Source organism: Polypterus senegalus, chromosome 14 (assembly GCF_016835505.1).
Source record: "Polypterus senegalus isolate Bchr_013 chromosome 14, ASM1683550v1, whole genome shotgun sequence".
Classification (NCBI taxonomy): Eukaryota; Metazoa; Chordata; class Cladistia; order Polypteriformes; family Polypteridae; genus Polypterus; species Polypterus senegalus.
In genome coordinates, this window is record NC_053167.1 from 59,528,740 (window position 1) to 59,547,142 (window position 18,403).

An 18,403-nucleotide genomic window follows, 5' to 3' on the forward strand; every position below is an offset into this window, starting at 1 on the left:
GACTCTTCTGCTAGCAGAGAGTTGCAGTAGTCCAGATGTGACAAGACCAAAGCCTGGGCCAGGAGTTGTGTGGCATACTCTGTCAGATACAGTCTGATCTTCTGGATGTTGTAAAAACTGCATCTACAAGACTAAGACACCATAGCAACATGGTCATTGAAGGATAGATGGTCATTGATTACCACCCCAAGGTTATATAAGACTTGATTGTTTTTAGCGGTAATGGGCCAAGCTGCTGAACAGACATATAGCTGAGATAACAAGAAGGTTTGTCTTTGCCACGTTGAGGTGGAGATGGAGTTCTTTCATGTAGGCTGCAATATCAATAAGACATGCAATGATTTTAACTGTCTTCATCAAATACAGTGTTTCTATTGCCAAGAGTGTCTGAAATGAATGACTGTTTCAATACCTTTCCTCAGACAATAGCATCAGCATCGGCATCTTCCTTATTTTGTTAGAGAGTCTATACATGTGGACTTGGAATTTAAGCAACATGCTAAAGAGAAGATTAGATTATGGACAAAGATGATTTTGTAATCTTTGTTTTTTTTTTTTGTATGTACTCCTCTTTTCAAACAGAATACTTGTAAATGGAAATTTTGATTATTGACTTAATATGGGAAAATGTGATGCTAGACAGGTGGATTCAGAAATTCTGATGTATCTAAAATGTGAAAGGTGTATAGGTTGAGAAGGGAGTTAGAGAAATGTGGAATCTTTTTGTTCCTGTTTTAAATTGAGTGAATTCATTTGTTTAGTGCTACATTATTTTAAATATTTTAACCTCCAACCAAGCATTTAATTCTAGGTGCTTTTTAACCTGAGCTTGTATGACAATGGAAGAATACAGTGTCAAGGCAAACCATGTTGCTTACTTCACAGCCTGAATAAACCTTCCATTTCACTTCTGCAGCATTCCTTTCATGTACTAGTATCTGACCACACTATTTCTTTTCATTGTGCCTTGACCCTAACTCACCTGCTTGTCCCTAGAATCACTGGGGGTGGTCACCTCTTACTAACAACATCTCGTCCACAACCCCTCTGAGAGAGGAGTTGTCTCTCTTTGTACCTGACTCTTATTAACCTTTTTCGTCCCCATCTGATTGCTCTGCCCTTTCCATGAAAGGTTAACTGTAAGTCTATATAACTGGACCAAAATCTGATCTAATGGTTTTATTATTTGTGGATGGCCATGTTGGTTCAGTCCATTTTCCTTGATTACTTCCAGTTTATTTGAGTATTTACATATAATAGTATTTGATATGTTTGACACTTTTGTCCTTTCATAATAAATGTACTGTCATATACTTAACACATAATGTATAACTAAAATGTTTTTGGTACTTAAAAATATGCAGTTTCCTGATCAATTTTAATTGAAAAAGAAAAAAGCACAGTGCATTTGCAGGATTTCCTTTTAACATTTGCTAGGCAAACATATAAAAGTGTTATGTTTTTGTTCTTTTTGGAGATCGGTAATTCACACAGAAATTAAGACCTGATGGAGAGACTTCACTTTGAGCACAATCATAGGCATGTTCAGAAAGCATTTTATTGCCAGTGATAGAGATCAATATTCTTACATTTTGAGCAGTGGGATATTCTGTTATGTGCTCAGGGTCATAAAGTGAGGTAGTAGTGGGATTTGATCCTATGATCACTACTCCATCTCCTTAACCTCAGCACTGAGCTAAAAGCTAGTGTTTGAGGCTAAATTTGACACTTAGCCAGTATGTTGGGTATAAAATATTAATCAAGACCACAGGTGACAGTGAGCAGTTCTGGAAAGTGCATTTGAGCAGAGGTCAAAGAACTGATGAGGGAATGTGGAAGTAAATAACTGGTAGAGATCTGTCAAGGCCATGGCTTTGAAAATGCTTGGGGTACAGCTGGATACTTGGTTTTGGAATGCAAATACATTTGCAGGACTCTTTGAGATGAACAGCAGAAACTAGTGTGGTTTTTAACCATTAAACCAAGTTTTTAATAGACGCCAAAAGAGACAACAATAAGCAATATGTTTAAGGCTGGAAATATTTTTACTAATTGTTCCCACTGATTTTAGATGAACAAAAACAAATAATTTAATATTGTTTTTTTAAAAATATGTCCATTTTTTTTATAAGAGGTGTATACTGCATCTCAGTTAATTTTCATTAAATGTATCACACTGCTTAGGAACAGTTTCTGTGTTGTACAAGTTACTGAGAGATATGCTCCTCACAGTTCTCTTCTGTACAAGACAGGTTCAGAACAATCACAATTCAGTGTATTTTTAAAGGACCTCTAACTGGTGAGTCCTTCCCATGCTAGGTGACAGCAAGAAGGTCCTCACTGGGGTGTTCCCCTAAAGGTATTAGGCCGCTAGATCAGCAATCACTGTAATTTCTTTATTTTTGTAGGACAAGGATTTGAAGGCAGCTATCAGCTTTTTTGCCTTTTTTCCCTTTTACTGCAGAGTTCCACTTACATAATATTTGTGCTGTCATGTTTTGGTCTGGAAAGGTTTATATGACCTTGTGCCAGTTGTACAAGGCTATACTCTCTCTGGTCATATTGATTTCAGGTGTACCTACCATAATGGCAGGACTCTCTGCCTCCATACATTTCCAGTCTTCACACTGGCAAGGAGAAATGTGACTATTGGTGTAGGCTGCTGTCTTTCTTTATATTGTTTTGTGTGCTAATCTCTGATCTGTGTCACCATGCCAAGACCATTGCCCCAGGCAGATTTTTTAAATATCAGGCAATACTTTAAATATTTATACTAAGATGTGGTCGCATCTAGTGCTGTTTGTCTTTAATTTGAAAGTTCAGTCTATTGTCAATGTGTGTCATGTAAGGTTGCAGTATTTATTTTAAATTCTTATCCTCATTGTTAATATAATAAGGATTCAATGCAACATATTTATTGCCATTGCGACAGAGATAGCTGAAAGTATGTGGTGCCATGTCAGAGTGAAGCATGCTTGTATTATGCATTCCTCCTGATTTATGTGTAGTTAAGTGATTTTTGAATAGTGTTTGAAAGGATTTAATGCCTTTTTAATATACACAAACACATTTTTGGAATATCCATCTTTTATATAAGCCTGTCTAATCAAAATTAACTACTAATAATAGCAGCATAAGACAAGACCCACTTCTGCATAAGGTGACAGGCTAAGGAAATTGTGCTATAAAAAATGTTAGGATTATGGAGCATTGCATCATTCAAAGCATAAGGCAAGATGATCTTCCATTCTCCTAGTTGCAACATAGCATTTAGTTTTTAAGTGATCAATGATTCTGTAGTGTGGTGTGGAGTTTTCTGTTGGGATTATGATTGAAATCAGGGGCTGCTGAGGACAAAAATATGTATTTTATACAACAACAACAACATTTATTTATATAGTACATTTTCATACAAAAAAATGTAGCTCAAAGTGCTTTACATAATGAAGAACAGAAAAATAAAAGACACACTAAGAAAATAAACTAAGTCAACACTAATTAACATAGAATAAGAGTAAGGTCTGATGGCCAGGGTGGACAGAAAAAACAAAAAAAACTCCAGACGGCTGGAGAAAAAAATAAAATCTGTAGGGATTCCAGACCATTAGACTGCCCAGTCCCCTCTGGGCATTCTACTTAACATAAATGAAACAGTCCTCTTTGTATTTAGGGTTCTCATGGAAGGACTTGATGATGATGGTCATGTAGACTTCTGGCTTTTAGTCCATCAATGTTGAAGCATTATGATGAACTGAACATACAGAGTATCAGGATTAAATTAAGGTGAAGTTATGAGAAGGCCATGTTAAAGTAATGTGTTTTCAGCAGTGTTTTAAAGTGCTCTACTGTATTAGTGTGGTGAATTCCTATTGGCAGGCTATTCCAGATTTTAGGTGCATAACAGCAGAAGGCCGCCTCACCACTTCTTTTAAGTTTTGTTCTTGGAATTCTAAGGAGACACTCATTTGAGGATCTAAGGTTTCGATTTGGAATATGAGGTGTCAGACATTCCGATATATAAGATGGGGCGAGATTATTTAAGGCTTTATAAACCATGAGCAGAATTTTAAAGTCAAATCTGAAAGACACAGGTAGTGGCATCAAAACTGGAGAAATGTGTTCGGATTTTCTTTTCCTAGTTAGGATTCTATCAGCTGCATTCTGCACTAGTTGCAAACGATTTATGTCTTTTTTTGGGTAGTCCTGAGAGGAGTGCGTTACAGTAATCCAGTCTACTGAAAACAAAAGTGTGAATTAATTTCTCAGCATCTTTCAATGATATAAGAGGTCTAACTTTTGCTATGTTTCTTAAGTGAAAAAATGCTGTCCTAGTGGTTTGATGAATATGCGATTTAAAATTCAGGTTACAGTCAACAGTTACCCCTAAGTTTTTTACTTCCATCTTAACTTTTAATCCTAATGCATCAAGTTTATTTCTGATAACCTCATTGAATCCATTATTGCCAATCACTAAAATTTCAGTTTTCTCTTTATTTAGTTTGAGAAAATTACTATTCATCCATTCAGAAATACCAGTAAGACATTGTGTTAGTGAATCGAAAGAGTCGGTGACATCAGGTGCTATTGATAAGTACAGCTGTGTGTCATCAGCATAGCTGTGGTAGCTCACATTGTGCCTTGAGATAATCTGACCTAACGGAAGCATGTAGATTGAGAAGAGCAGCGAACCCAGGTTAGAGCCTTGTGGAACACCATATAGAATATCATGTGTCTGTGAGTTGTAATTACCACAACTAACAAAGAATTTTCTCCCTGCCAGGTAGGATTCAAATGAATTTAAGACACTGCCAGAGAGGCCCACCCATTGACTAAGGCGATTTCTAAGAATATTATGATCAATGGTGTCAAATGCGGCACTCAGATCTAAGAGGATGAGAACAGATAAATGGCCTCTGACTGCATTCACCTGCAAATCATTTACTACTTTAACGAGTGCAGTTTCTGTGCTGTGATTTGTTCTGAAGCCTGACTGAAATTTATCAAGAATAGCATGTTTATAGAGGTGGTCATTTAACTGCATAATGACTGCCTTCTCTAGAATTTTACTTAAGAAGGGCAAGTTAGAGATGGGTCTAAAATTTTCAAAAGCAGAGGGGTCAAGATTATTTTTCTTGAGTAGGGGTTTAACTACAGCAGTCTTAAGATAGTCTGGAAAGACCCCCATATTTAATGATGAATTTACTATGTGAAGAATAATATCAATTAGCACGCCTGATACTTCCTTGAAAAACCTTGCTGGTATTGGGACAAGGACGCAGGTGGAGGGTTTCATTTGAGAGATTATTCTATGTAAATCAGGTAAATCTATCCTGGTGAAAGAATTTAATTTGTTTATAACAGAGTACCGGGGCTTAGGAGGTTCCGCAGTGTTGAGGAGATGTACTATGTTATTTCTAATATCATTAATTTTTTGATTGAAAAATACAGCAATAGCCTCACGGGTTTCACTGGAAGTATTTTGGAGGCATTCCAAGTGAAACCTATCCTTTGCATTTTTGTTTCTTAATAAATAAGCCAATTTTTTATACCTTTTTTAATTTTATATTTTCCAAGAAACTAGCCATTGCATCTGTATACAAGATGAAATGTAGAAAGGGCTCTGCAGCTTGACTAATCCATATCATTGTTATGCTACACAAAAGGGTGACCAATATATAGCTCTGACACAAGTATATGCTGTTTTTATGATGGTTTCTGTTTAACCGTGATGCTTGATATACTTCAGAAGAAACATTTCAGCCGTACATGTGCCATGTATGTGACCCTCCCTCACACTAAATAGCACCGCAATCCTTACTCATGCTTTGGTCACTTCCAGCATTGATTATTGTAATTCTGTTCTCTTTGGTCTCCCACATAAGCTTCTCCATAAACTCCAGCTTGTTTAGAATTCAGCTGCCTAGCTCAGACCTCTTCCGTGCAACACATTACATCATCTCTTAAACAGCTTCATTGGCTTCCTATAAAATTTCACATTGATTTTAAAATTCTTCTACTTACCTTCAAAGCACTTCATAACTTTGCTGTATTATACCTCTCTGACCTCATACATGTTTATATACCTAACTGCACTCTTGGGTCCTCTACTTCTGGTCTTCTCATCACCCACCCCTGCATGCCTGATCACCATGGGTTCCAGGGCATTTAGATGTAGCGTTCCTCGTCTCCGGAACTCACTACCACAAAACATTCGGGACATAGATTCACTACCTTAGGCTGTATTCTTATTGCTGTATTTTTAGATCCATAGATATACTGTAGATATATGTATATGTGTATGTCTACATTCATGCTTTTGTTGGTTTTATGATTTTATTATCTGTCATTGACTGTTTAGAAAGGTGCCTTGAAATAAAATGTATTATTATTATTATTAGTTTGTATAGTAGATGCATGACTATTTTACATTAAAATCCTTTTTTTTTACCAGTGTTGACAAATTTTGCATGTCATCTGTCAGTGAGCTGTATATGATGAGCATGGGAGCTCATTCTTCCTCTATTATGTGACTTGCATCATAAGTCAGCAAGACCTGAATGCTTCTTGACAGGAGAAAGAGCAGTGATATCAATTACTGCTTCTGCTAGTCAAAAAACCCAGTACTTGCTATGTGATGACATATGATTCAGCAGCCATTAGTTAATGTGTGAAATTTGCAACACACATATTCTGTTAACAGTGAAAAACCAAGTCTTACTTTTTTTTTTTTTTGCATTCAACATATATTTTTAATTTTAAGAAAATACTATTTCATTTTATTATTTAATGCCTAGGTTAAATTTGATGTTTTAGTTAATATTAAAGTTAATTACTGTTGCAATGATAAATGTATAATTTATACTTCATGGTAATTTCATGAGCTTTAAATGCACTGGTGAGGCCTCATGTGGAGTATTGTGTAAAATTTTGGTCTCCAGGCTACAAAAAGGACATAGCAGCACTGGAAAAAGTCAAGAGAAGAGCAACTAGGCTGATTCCAGGGCTACAGGGGATGAATTATGAGGAAAGATTTAAAGAGCTGAGCCTTTTCAGTTTAAGTAAAAGAAGATTAACAGGAGACATAATTGAAGTGTTTAAAATTAGGAAGGGAATTAATAAAGTTAAACGAAACTATTTTAAAACAAGTTAATCACAAACACTGGGACACAATTGTGAACTTGTTAAGGGTAAATTCTACACAAACATTAGGAAGGTTTTCTTTACACAAAGAAACATAGACCCTTGGAATAACATACCAAGTAGTATAGTAGACAGAAAGACTGTAGGGACGTTCAAATCTAGAATTGATGTTTTTTTAGAAGAATTAAGTAGATAGTACTGACGTGCTTTGCTGGGTTGAATGGCCTTTTCTCATCTAGATTGTTCTAATATTCTAAAGAAAACCTTTGACAGTTGTTTGTGTGTATGTGTCTGTGCAAAGCATTTGTCCCTGTTAGAGACAGTGGATTCAGTGCTCTCAAAGGACATCATTGCTAATGTGTGAGATGACAGAGATATCTGGAGGAGCATAATTTGGAGAAATTAAATATGTAACCTAAATTACAAGTAGTAATAGACTACCCATGATAAACATCACATACTAAGACAAGGTTGCTGTTATTGTACCTGGTATCAGTTTGTTTGCACCAAAGGTTAACAATTAAATTCATTGTCATTTAATCTTATCTGAGGCCTATGGTTTAGGATACTTAGTAAAAAATGTGCAGAGATATCAACTGATCACCATTTAATGGTATGTTAGCTCAGATGGAAGAAGCTTCTGCTGGATGGGAGTAGGGAACCAACAGAAATGATTAATGAATGCTCTGAATTCCGTATCACCAACAGTGAATAAACTGAATGACTATGTAGAAGCAGTTTGTTACCAACATTAGAAATAATTAAAGTAAAAATACCTGAAATTGTGTGCTTGGGAGCTTTTAAATTTGTAACTGTTTCTGTGTTTACTTGTTGCCTATTGGTTAGACTTTTCATTATTTAATTTTATTGTCAATAGGTACCAACAGGCCAAGCAGAATGCAGCTTTGGTGGTTGCTGAGGAAAAAACTCGGGCATGGGAGGAGTTTGGGGAGGCCATGAAGAACGACTTTCGGACGGCTTCAAGGAGATTCTGATCCACCGTCCGGCGTCTCAGGAGGGGGAAGCACTGCAGTGTCAACACCGTATATGGTGAAGATGGTGCGCTGCTGACCTCAACTCGGGATGTTGTGGGTCGGTGGGGGGAGTACTTCGAAGACCTCCTCAATCCTACCAACATGCCTTCCAATGAGAAAGCAGAGCCTGGGGACTTGGAGGTGGGCTCCGCCATCTCTGGGACAGGTCACCGAGGTGGTCAAAAAACTCCTGGGTGGCAGGGCTGCGGTGGTGGTTGAGATATGCCCGGAGTTCTTCAAGGCTCTGGATGTTGTAGGACTGTCTTGGTTGACACATCTCTGCAACATTGCATGGACATCGGGGATAGTGCCTCTGGATTGGCAGACCAGGATGATGGTCCCACTCTTTAACAAGAAGGTACGGGAGGATGTGTTCCAAGAGGGATCACACTCCTCAGCCTCCTCGGAAAAGTCTATTCGGGGGTTCTGGAGAGGAGGGTCCGTCGGATAGTCGAACCTCGGATTCAGGAGGAACAGTGTGGTTTTCGTCCTGGTCGCGGAACAGTGGATCAGCTCTTCACCCTTAGCAGAGTCCTGGAAGGTGCATGGGAGTTTGCCCGACCGGTCTACATGTGTTTTGTGGACTTGGAAAAGGCATTCGACCGTGTCCCTCGGGGAATCCTGTGGGGGGTGCTCCGGGAGTATGGGGTACCGGACCCCCTGATAAGAGTTGTTCGGTCTCTGTACAACCGGTGTCAGAGCTTGGTCCGCATTGCCGGCAGTAAGTCGAACCTGTTTCCAGTGAGAGTTGGACTCTGCCAGGGCTGCCCTTTGTCACCGATTCTGTTCATAACTTTTATGGACAGAATTTCTAGGCGCAGCCAGGGTGTTGAGGGGGTCTGGTTTGGTGGACTCAGGATTGGGTCACTGCTTTTTGCAGATGATATTGTCCTGTTTGCTTCATCAGGCCGTGATCTTCAGCTCTCTCTGAATTGGTTCGCAGCTGAGTGTGAAGCGGCTGGGATGGGAATCAGTACCTCCAAATATGAGACCATGGTCCTCAGCCGGAAAAGGGTGGGGTGCCCTCTCAGGGTTGGAGGCGAGATCCTGCCCCAAGTGGAGGAGTTAAAGTATCTCGGGGTCTTGTTCACGAGTGAGAGAAGAATGGAGCGTGAGATTCACAGGTGGATCAGTGCGGCGTCCGCAGTGATGTGGGCTCTGCATCGGTCTGTTATGGTGAAAAAGGAGCTAAGCTGTAAGGCAAAGCTCTCAATTTACCAGTTGATCTACGTTCTTAACCTTACCTATGGTCATAAGCTATGGGTAGTGACCGAAAGAACGAGATCCCGAATACAAGCGGCTGAAATGAGTTTCCTCCGCAGGGTGTCTAGGCTTTCCCTTAAAGATAGGGTGAGAAGCTCAGTCATCCGGGAGGGGCTCAGAGTAGAGCCACTGCTCCTCCGCATCGAGAGGAGTCAGATGAGGTGGCTTGGATATCTGATCAGGATGCCTCCTGGACGCCTCCCTGGTGAGGTGTTCTGGGCACGCCCAACCAGGAGGAGGCTCTGGGGAAGACCCAGGACACGCTGGAGGGACTATATCTCCCAGCTGGCCTGGGAAAGCCTTGGGATTCTCCCGGAAGAGCTCGAAAAAGTGGCCGGGGAGAGGAAAGTCTGGGCCTCTCTGCTCAAGCTGCTGCCCCCACGACCCGACCTCGGATAAGCGGAAGAAGATGGGTGGATGTTTTTGCATATATCCATCAATTCTGCATTATATTATTTCATCTGCTCAGAAGAACCTTTGAGAGGACTGGCTTGTTAGTTTTGCCTATTTACTTTTTTACCCATCTCTTTCTATTTATCTTGCAGTATTTTAAGCTGTCCTTTAACTTGATCTACTCCAGCTGTGTGGCAGGCAGGCAGGCAACACCCTGTAATAAATTCCATAATACTGCTGTGCACCTCCTTCCCTCATCTGGAGTCTCATCCCTGTTCACTACTAGGGTGAAAACAAATGTGTCTCTAAAAGACCTTTGTGCAAGTTTTGCTAGATCTTTATGCAACATGTGCCATCTACTCTTATCACCTTATCAAATTCAGCAACGCTGAATTAAAAATGTGGCACTGTCTGACATCTTTTGTGAATGTAGTCCCCCTAAATTAAAAGATCAAGAAGGACTTGCTGTATAGTGTATTTGCCTAGTTGTGATTTTTGGGTAAAACACAGTTTGGTTCTGAACCTGCTAAGCTAAAAGTGCATCATTTGTTGTATTTTTACAATTTTTTTTAAATCTGCAAATGTTTGCATTTTTTGACCATTGTAAGAGTAAATATTGTAGCTGTACCTCTCTTGGCTTGATTTGTGTTGCAATATAGAATGCCAGACCAATGATCAAATTCATTTGAAAGCAAAGGAAACATCTTTAGTAATTGCTGTTTATCAGAGACTTCATAAACCCATAACTCATAAATTCCAGGGTCTTTATTGTCATATGAAAAGAGTATGGTGACATAACATTTGAGTATTAAGAAATTTTCTACTAACAAAAAAGATGTATATATACATTCCATTTGTGTGAAATTAGATTATCGTAATTTGATATTTGTCATGAAGTGTGTATTTTTTGTTGGGACAATCTCATGTTATTGTTATAATATATGTCTAGTAATAACCTTTTTCTGCACTATGTTTTATATGTGTAGATACAGTGCACCTTTCGATAAGTGCCTAACAGCCTTAAGACATTCACAAAGTTATTAAGTAAGTCTAAACAATTGTAGCCCAGTCTTCAGTCTCTTTTAATAAAAGTCTAATCCCTTTTATATTTGTTCAACTCTGATGAGAATATACCACACTTCTGAGCCAGCAGACCATGAAGTTCTGAAATTATTCTGATTTGCTAACCGCTGGTGAGCTCTGATCACCCAAAAGAAAACTATTTATAATTTCATTTGCCAATTAATCAAACATTTTTTTAAATGTTCAAAGTCAACCAGGTGTGATAAGAATAATTGTGAAAAAATATTGTTACAGATTCAAGGTGGAGTTGTGTATTTTGAATGTCTGCTTCTATGGGAGTAAAAAAGATTACTTTGTTAAAGAAGTCTTTACATGGAACAGCTGCTGCAATTTCCAAGAAACACATATACTTGTGTGTGTATTTATTTACATTTATACAAACGTGTGTATATATACACGGTGTATACACTGTATATGTATGTATGTATGTACTGTATATTTATACACATACAATAGGATTCAGAAAGTATTCAAACCACTTCACTTTCTGCACTCCTTTTTGATTTATTGATTTAATTTTAAATGGATACATTTTCCATTTTAGCCTATCAATCTACATATAATAACTAATAATGACAAAGTGAAAACATGTTTTCAGAAAGATTGAAAACTTATTATAAATGAAAAACTGAACACTCCCATTTATATAAGTATTCAAACCCTTTGCTGTAGCACTCCAAATTGTGGTCTGGTGCATCCTGCTTGCTTTAATTGTCTTTGAGATTTGTCCAGAACTTGTTTGCAGTCCAACAGTGAATTATTGAATCCACAGCACACATCTGGTTGTATAAGGTACCAGAATTACACTGCATGCCAGGACAGATCCATCCATTATCCAACCCACTATATCCTAACTACAGGGTCACGGGGGTCTGCTGGAGCCAATCCCAGCCAGCACAGGGCGCAAGGCAGGAAACAAACCCTGGGCAGGGCGCCAGCCCACCGCAGGGCGGAACCACCAGATCTAAAGATTAAAAGGGTGAGAAAGGTCTTGGTCAGGAAGGTGACCAAGAACCCAATAGTCACTCTAACCATACTCTGCCATATCTTCTGCTGAGATAGGGGACCCTGTTGGAAGAACAGCATTTAAGCAACATTCCATTATTCAGGCATTTTATGATAAGGTGGCTAGATGGAAGCTACTTTTGATTAAAAGACATATGATGGTTTAAAAGACTCTGAGAGCATGAGGAAGAAGATTCTCTGGTGTGATAAGAAGAAAACTGTACTCTTTGGACAGAGCTCCACAAAGTATTTCTGGCAAAGACCATTCGCTGCTCATCACGTACCTAATACCATTACTATGGTGAAGCATGGTGGTGGTAACTTCATGCTGTGAGGGTGCATCTCAGTGGCAGGAGCAGTGAGGTAGGTCAGAATTCATGGAGGGATAAATGCAGCCAAATGCAGTTATGTCCTTGAAGTATTCCTGCTCCAGAGTGTACATGGCCTCAGGCTGAGGCAATGGATGATCCTTCAGCATTACAGTAACCCTAAACATAAACCTTAGACAAAACTGGAGTGACTTGGGGACATTGCTTTGACTGTCCTTGAGTGTTCCAGCCAAAGCCCAGACTTAAACACCACCAAGTATCTGTGGAGAGACCTTAAGACAACAGTTTACAGATGTTTCCAATTAAATCTAACAGAGCTTAAGAAGATCTGCCTGGAACAATGGGATAAACTGTCAAAGTCCAGATGTACGAAGCTTGTATAAATTTACCCAAAAAGTGCTGAAGCTGTAATTGTTGCAAAGGGGCTTCTTCATAGTACTGAATCGAGGATCTAAATACTTATATAATATTTAATACATTTGCAAACCTTCCTTAAAACATGCACTGTATATAAAGTACAGTAAAAAAGATTTGGGGTCCCAGATAGGCAACCCTTTTATTTCAGATACTTTATTGTGAGGAATGTGTTAGCACATAAGTGGTGCGGACAGCCATGTAAGCTGTTGTTTCCATATACTAGAATGAGGACATGGGAACAATTGGCCACTTTTAAACTGTGTAGGATACATCTGTATCTAATGTCTGACTATTTAACTACATTTATTTATGTATACATTTATGTATATATACAGATAATAAAAATTTGTATATACATTTATTGAAATACATGTTTTATTTTCCTTCTCATTATTAACTACTTTGTTTTTCTAGTGTTCATCCCAGTTCTTTTGTGAATGTTTTGGTTTTGTATATCTTCCCCACTTTGGTATTAAACCACCTTGGTTTAGAGTTTCATTACCATACTGCCCTATTTCTGTGACACTACATATATAGTTTAGTCTAATTGGGAAATCCATCTATTGCAATTAATTCAGGCAGTTTGACCATAAGCCAGACCTACTGGAATGTAAGCTAATATTTTTCAAATATCCCAGTCTCATTGTAATGGGCTCATGTAGCTTCATATATTTTCTAAAAATCAGATTGCATTTTTTTAATTAGAAGATGAAAGAATAAATAATGTTCAGTGACGTTTACTCCCCTTTTGACTGTCTATATTGAAAACACTAGCTGCCTGTTAGCAGAAGATATAGGTGAAACAGCTGCACTGATATCTTATGACTGTACCATTGAATGTGGATGAAGCTACACTTAGAAGTCACATCTGTAGATGGTTAATGAACAGCTGCAATAGTGAAATAATGTCAGTTGACTTTCCCATGAAGATCGGACAGGGAGTTGTATAACATAAAGAAAAAGCAGATTGTTCATGTGCATCTGTATGAAGCTGCCTTGTAATTGTAAATGTAATGTTTTATTCAGCTGGTCATCTGATTTATTGAAACCTTTGTTGTAGTAAAATTTGAGGAAGAAAGTCAAAAATCTTTTTGTTTAATTAAATATTTTTGATATTTAGCCAAATACTACCACATAAAGAATGTGATGTATTTTTGTATACAAGCAAATTCTTACATTTATAGATTTGCAAGCTAAAAAATATGATTACGTCTTGCCTAAAGAAAGGAGCCTTAGCTGACTTGAAAGCTTGCATATTGCAGTCTGTTCAGTTAGCCAATAAAAGGTGTCATTTTGGTTGACTTCTCATATGCAAACTAAAAAATGAAATACTGCACATTCAGATGAAACTAATTTCAATATGTTGTTGGCCTTGTTCTTGTAAGCAGTTAAAAGTATTGTCTATTAGGCACATTACTGGGTGCATTTTAACTACATTTTATGATGATGCAAAAACTTTACTATGAACCAAAATTTGTCAAAGATACCAATAGAATTCTTGTTTTCACCACAATATACACAAACATAAATTTCTCATCTAGTCTGAGTAAATCTCTTTTAATGAATCTGTTCTTTTTAATGCATCTTTATTTTCCATTACCTATTAAGAAAATGCATTGCTTATGTAATGGGCTAGAATTCAGTGTTTTAAAGAAAATACAAAATTCTTCAATTGGTTATTGTTGATGGCTATCTACAGGACATAAATATTTACCTGTCTTGCAAAAGAGTCACCTGTTTTGAATAATCAGACTGCTTTGATTAATATCTCACGCCCCCACAATGTGGTGATACAGAACTGCCTGCTTCCTTTTAAAATGAACGAGTTCTGGGGATATTCGTTTCTAATCTGGTACTTCTTGATAGCTGACAATACTATTGTCGAACCAAAGTAACTGTGTTTACACTGTTGTTCTGATGAGGAAATTGGAATGCACTATTGTTTAACAGATCGTCATGTTGAGCTATGCAAAGATTGAACCATTTGTATATTTCAGGGTAAATGAGATTGAAGTAGAACAGAGAAGCATGGTCTGAGATTTGTGACCACTCCCTGCTTCTTTTATGCTTTTTTTTCACCAAATCATTGTGGCTTGTACCTGGCCCAGGTTCCCCTAGGCCTGAGGCCAGTAACACGTATGTGTAAAGTTTTTTTACATCTTGAAGACTTAAGTTAGAAAGTGCAGCTGTTTTGTCATGATTGTTTGTCTTGACAGCCACATAAGTCGAGGTAGTCATGCTGTCACACACCTCCTACTGTCTCCACCAGATGAAAGGTGTGGTGGCAACATAGTAAACTGAATAAATCATATCTCATTATCCTTAACAGGTTTTTCTATTCTCCATCTCCTCCTGGAAAATTCTCAGATGCTCTCTTTACAAGAAGAGAGATATAATCCCTGCACTGTGTCCTTGGTCTTCCCCTGAGTTTTCTCTTAATGGGCTGTGCCTCAGACACCATCAACGGGAGGCACCCAATGGGCATTCTAACTAAAATACATGCCCTTACAATCTTGACTGGTTCCTCACAGTCTGTAAAAATTCCAGTTCTACTTTAAGGCCTTCTGTATTGGTATACTCCTCATCATTTCATAGGCGGTGAGCCCAGTAACACTATTCAGGTATTACTTCTGTGCATTTTATTTTTCACTTCTGCTTAAGAAAACATAAATACAGGTCACATCAGAAGATTGCAAAGCATTAGTTTACATCAGTATTATCCGTAACGATCATCTGGAGCCACAGTCTACCCTGGTAGCAATAAATTAAAGGGGGAATCAACTCTGGAAAGGAATGCTATAGTAAAACTGTAGTACTTGGAGTGCATTCATACACAAAAAGATGTGTAAACATCTTGTAGAGACTTACCTGTCTGTGAGTCAGAATGCCTGATCCATGAGACAAGCGCAAACCACTGTGCCACTATACACGCTGCACTTATTCCATCACTTATTAATTTGCACCAAACCTCAGTGTGTACAAACAAATTCTGAAAACTCTGAAAATAATTTTCATTTGGCTTAGAAAAATGGATGTAATGTAAAAACATTAATTATAAGCCAGTAATTCTTAACCTAGAAGTCATGTGATAGATGTGAGACATATTTGGTATAACCTCAAAGACTCAAAAAAAAAAAATAAAAGTATTATTTTTAGTAGTACAATTCATATTTAGTTTAATAAATAATTGAAATTTGCTGCATAATGGGCTGTTGAACTAAAATTAATATACCTGCATTTAATTAAAAAAAGCAAAGATGACTTTATTTCTCTTCATCACACAGCGTGAGGAAGACCCGTAACATTCTTATGCAGGCTCATATTTTGATATACAAGGAGAACTTAATATGAAATCTCAAATAACACTATATAATAGCAACCAAGGATCTACAACATACCATGCACCAGTTTCGAAAAATGGCTGTATTGTAAGCTAAGCAACCAATGTAGTTGCAAGGAGTCAAGAAAAATAAGCTTTGTTTAATGCACAGCAAGGCAGAAAGTTTGGCAGTGCCTCTCTTACAAAGAAGACACATAACATCATAACTTAAAAGCCAACATCACTGTGTTTGCAACACTCTAGTCCAACCACATTGGTCTGCTGATGATGACTGTCTTTGTTTGTGCCACCGAATGCCTTGCGCTTACTTGATGATAGAGTATTCTTTTTCACTTAGGCTATGGAATGGCATCCCTAAGTATATCTGATAACTCCATTCCTTCCTATTTAAGAGAGTACTTATTGTATGATAACAAACTTGTTGTCACAGTGTTAACATTCCCGACAAGATCTGTGTTATGTTACTTTATATCTAGAACAGTATTTGCATTGCTTACAGCTTTATGGCATTTATTTTTAGCTGTTTCATGTGTTCTGCTTATGTATTTATGCATAAATTTATTAAAGTTTCAAATCTAAACAATTCCCTTTTCCCCCTTTAATAGGATCTTGTGACTACCAATATTTGAGTGAAATACCAATAGATGTTTTTTCTGAGCAATAATTTTAAATAAAGAAAACTTTGAATGACTAGGATACATGTCAGCACAATTTATATTGAGGCTATGAGTCGGTGCAAATTTACTAAATCATATTTCAGTCCATCTACATAAGTAATGTAGACTTGAACTGAAGTGATTCAAAATGATCAGCTCTAATCAGAATATATAAGAACCTAACATATATTCTATGGGATGTAATTGTTGAATGGAACAGATTAGGAAAGTGCAATAAAACTATTTGAAGGCACTGCATAGTGTATATTATGTATAGAGGCTGCCCCGGACACAGACAGGCAGACATGTTCATTTTACCCACCACACGTTTATTTACACGGTCCATAAGTGCCATACAAACCCCACAAGTCCTCAAAGTCCTGGCCACACAATACCTTACTTTCTTCAGGCCACTTCCTTGCCTCCTCCAGCAAGCTCAGTCCACTCCACTCCTGACTTGCCTCGAATGAAGGGAGGCGGCCCCTTTTATTCACACCCAGATGTGTTCCAGGTCCTTCCCGGCAATCTCCCACCGACACGCCCTCGTGTGGCGGAAGTGCCGGTTGTATCCCAGGAAGCACTCCAGGTGTCCCTGCTCCTCTTCTCCCTAGCACTTCCTGGTGTGGTTGAAGTGCTGAGGTCCAGGGCTCCAAAGCCATGGGGGCGCCCCCTGGCTGTGACCATGGGCCCCTACAGGGTGGAGCTTCAAAGCTCTGTACCCGTGGCCCCCAAAGGAACCTGGGTGGTCGTCCCCAGATGGTCTGGGGAAGGCGCAAACCCTCCTCCAGTCCTTCTGGGTGTCCCGGCCAGGTCGCCACCCCAGCCACCTCTGACACATGGAACACTAAGGATGCAATTATTAACAAGTGGAGGACATATGGCAACATGGGAACTTTATAAAGAGTAGAAAGTTCCACTGCAATTGTAGACTTAGTAGTGAGAAAACTTAATCAGAGAAGTCTATCAAGACACAAATTACAACTTTAAAAGATCTGCATAAATTTATAGCAATAAATCCACTGCACATTCCAGCCATTTTCTGTATCACTGTACAAGTCTGAATAGTAGAACAGGACAGCAAGATTGGGGCCAATTTTTCACAAAATTACATACCTTAGACATGATTAATTTGCAAATAGACACATTTAGTCTCTGAAAGCCTTGACAGAAAACTACCATAAGGTTAACGAGACCTAGGCAGAATTTTTTGTTTTGACTGTAATTAAAAAAGATATTTGGCTTTAATTCCAAAAGATATGCTTGGCACAAAGTCGTCACAGCTCATTACCCAAAGAACTCTGTATTCATTATCAAGCATTGTGGTGGCAGCATCAGACTAAGGGCCTACCTCTGTTTATCAGGAACAAAGAAAATGTTCATGATCGGTTTGGATGATGGGGCGCGGGGGGTTGGGGATATGAATAACTCCAAAAATTACATATTTTGGAGCAAAATCTGCTGCCATCTTTCAGAAAGATGAAGTTTTGTGTGAGTTTGTCTTCATTAGGCATATCTTTTTCTTTCATTTTTCCATATAGTACTTCTTACCCTTTCTTATCTTTTTCCCTCAGGGTACTTGGGTAATTATCCACTTATGTAGCTATTCTGCAGTTGTGGGGTCATTACTGGTGATCTTTGCCTCAGTGCCCATTGCTGGGCACATCTTCATATGCTTCCTACAGCATGTAGTTGCCAGTGTTTGTAGTGATGGGCGGTGTTGAGATAAATGGGTACTAATCAAAA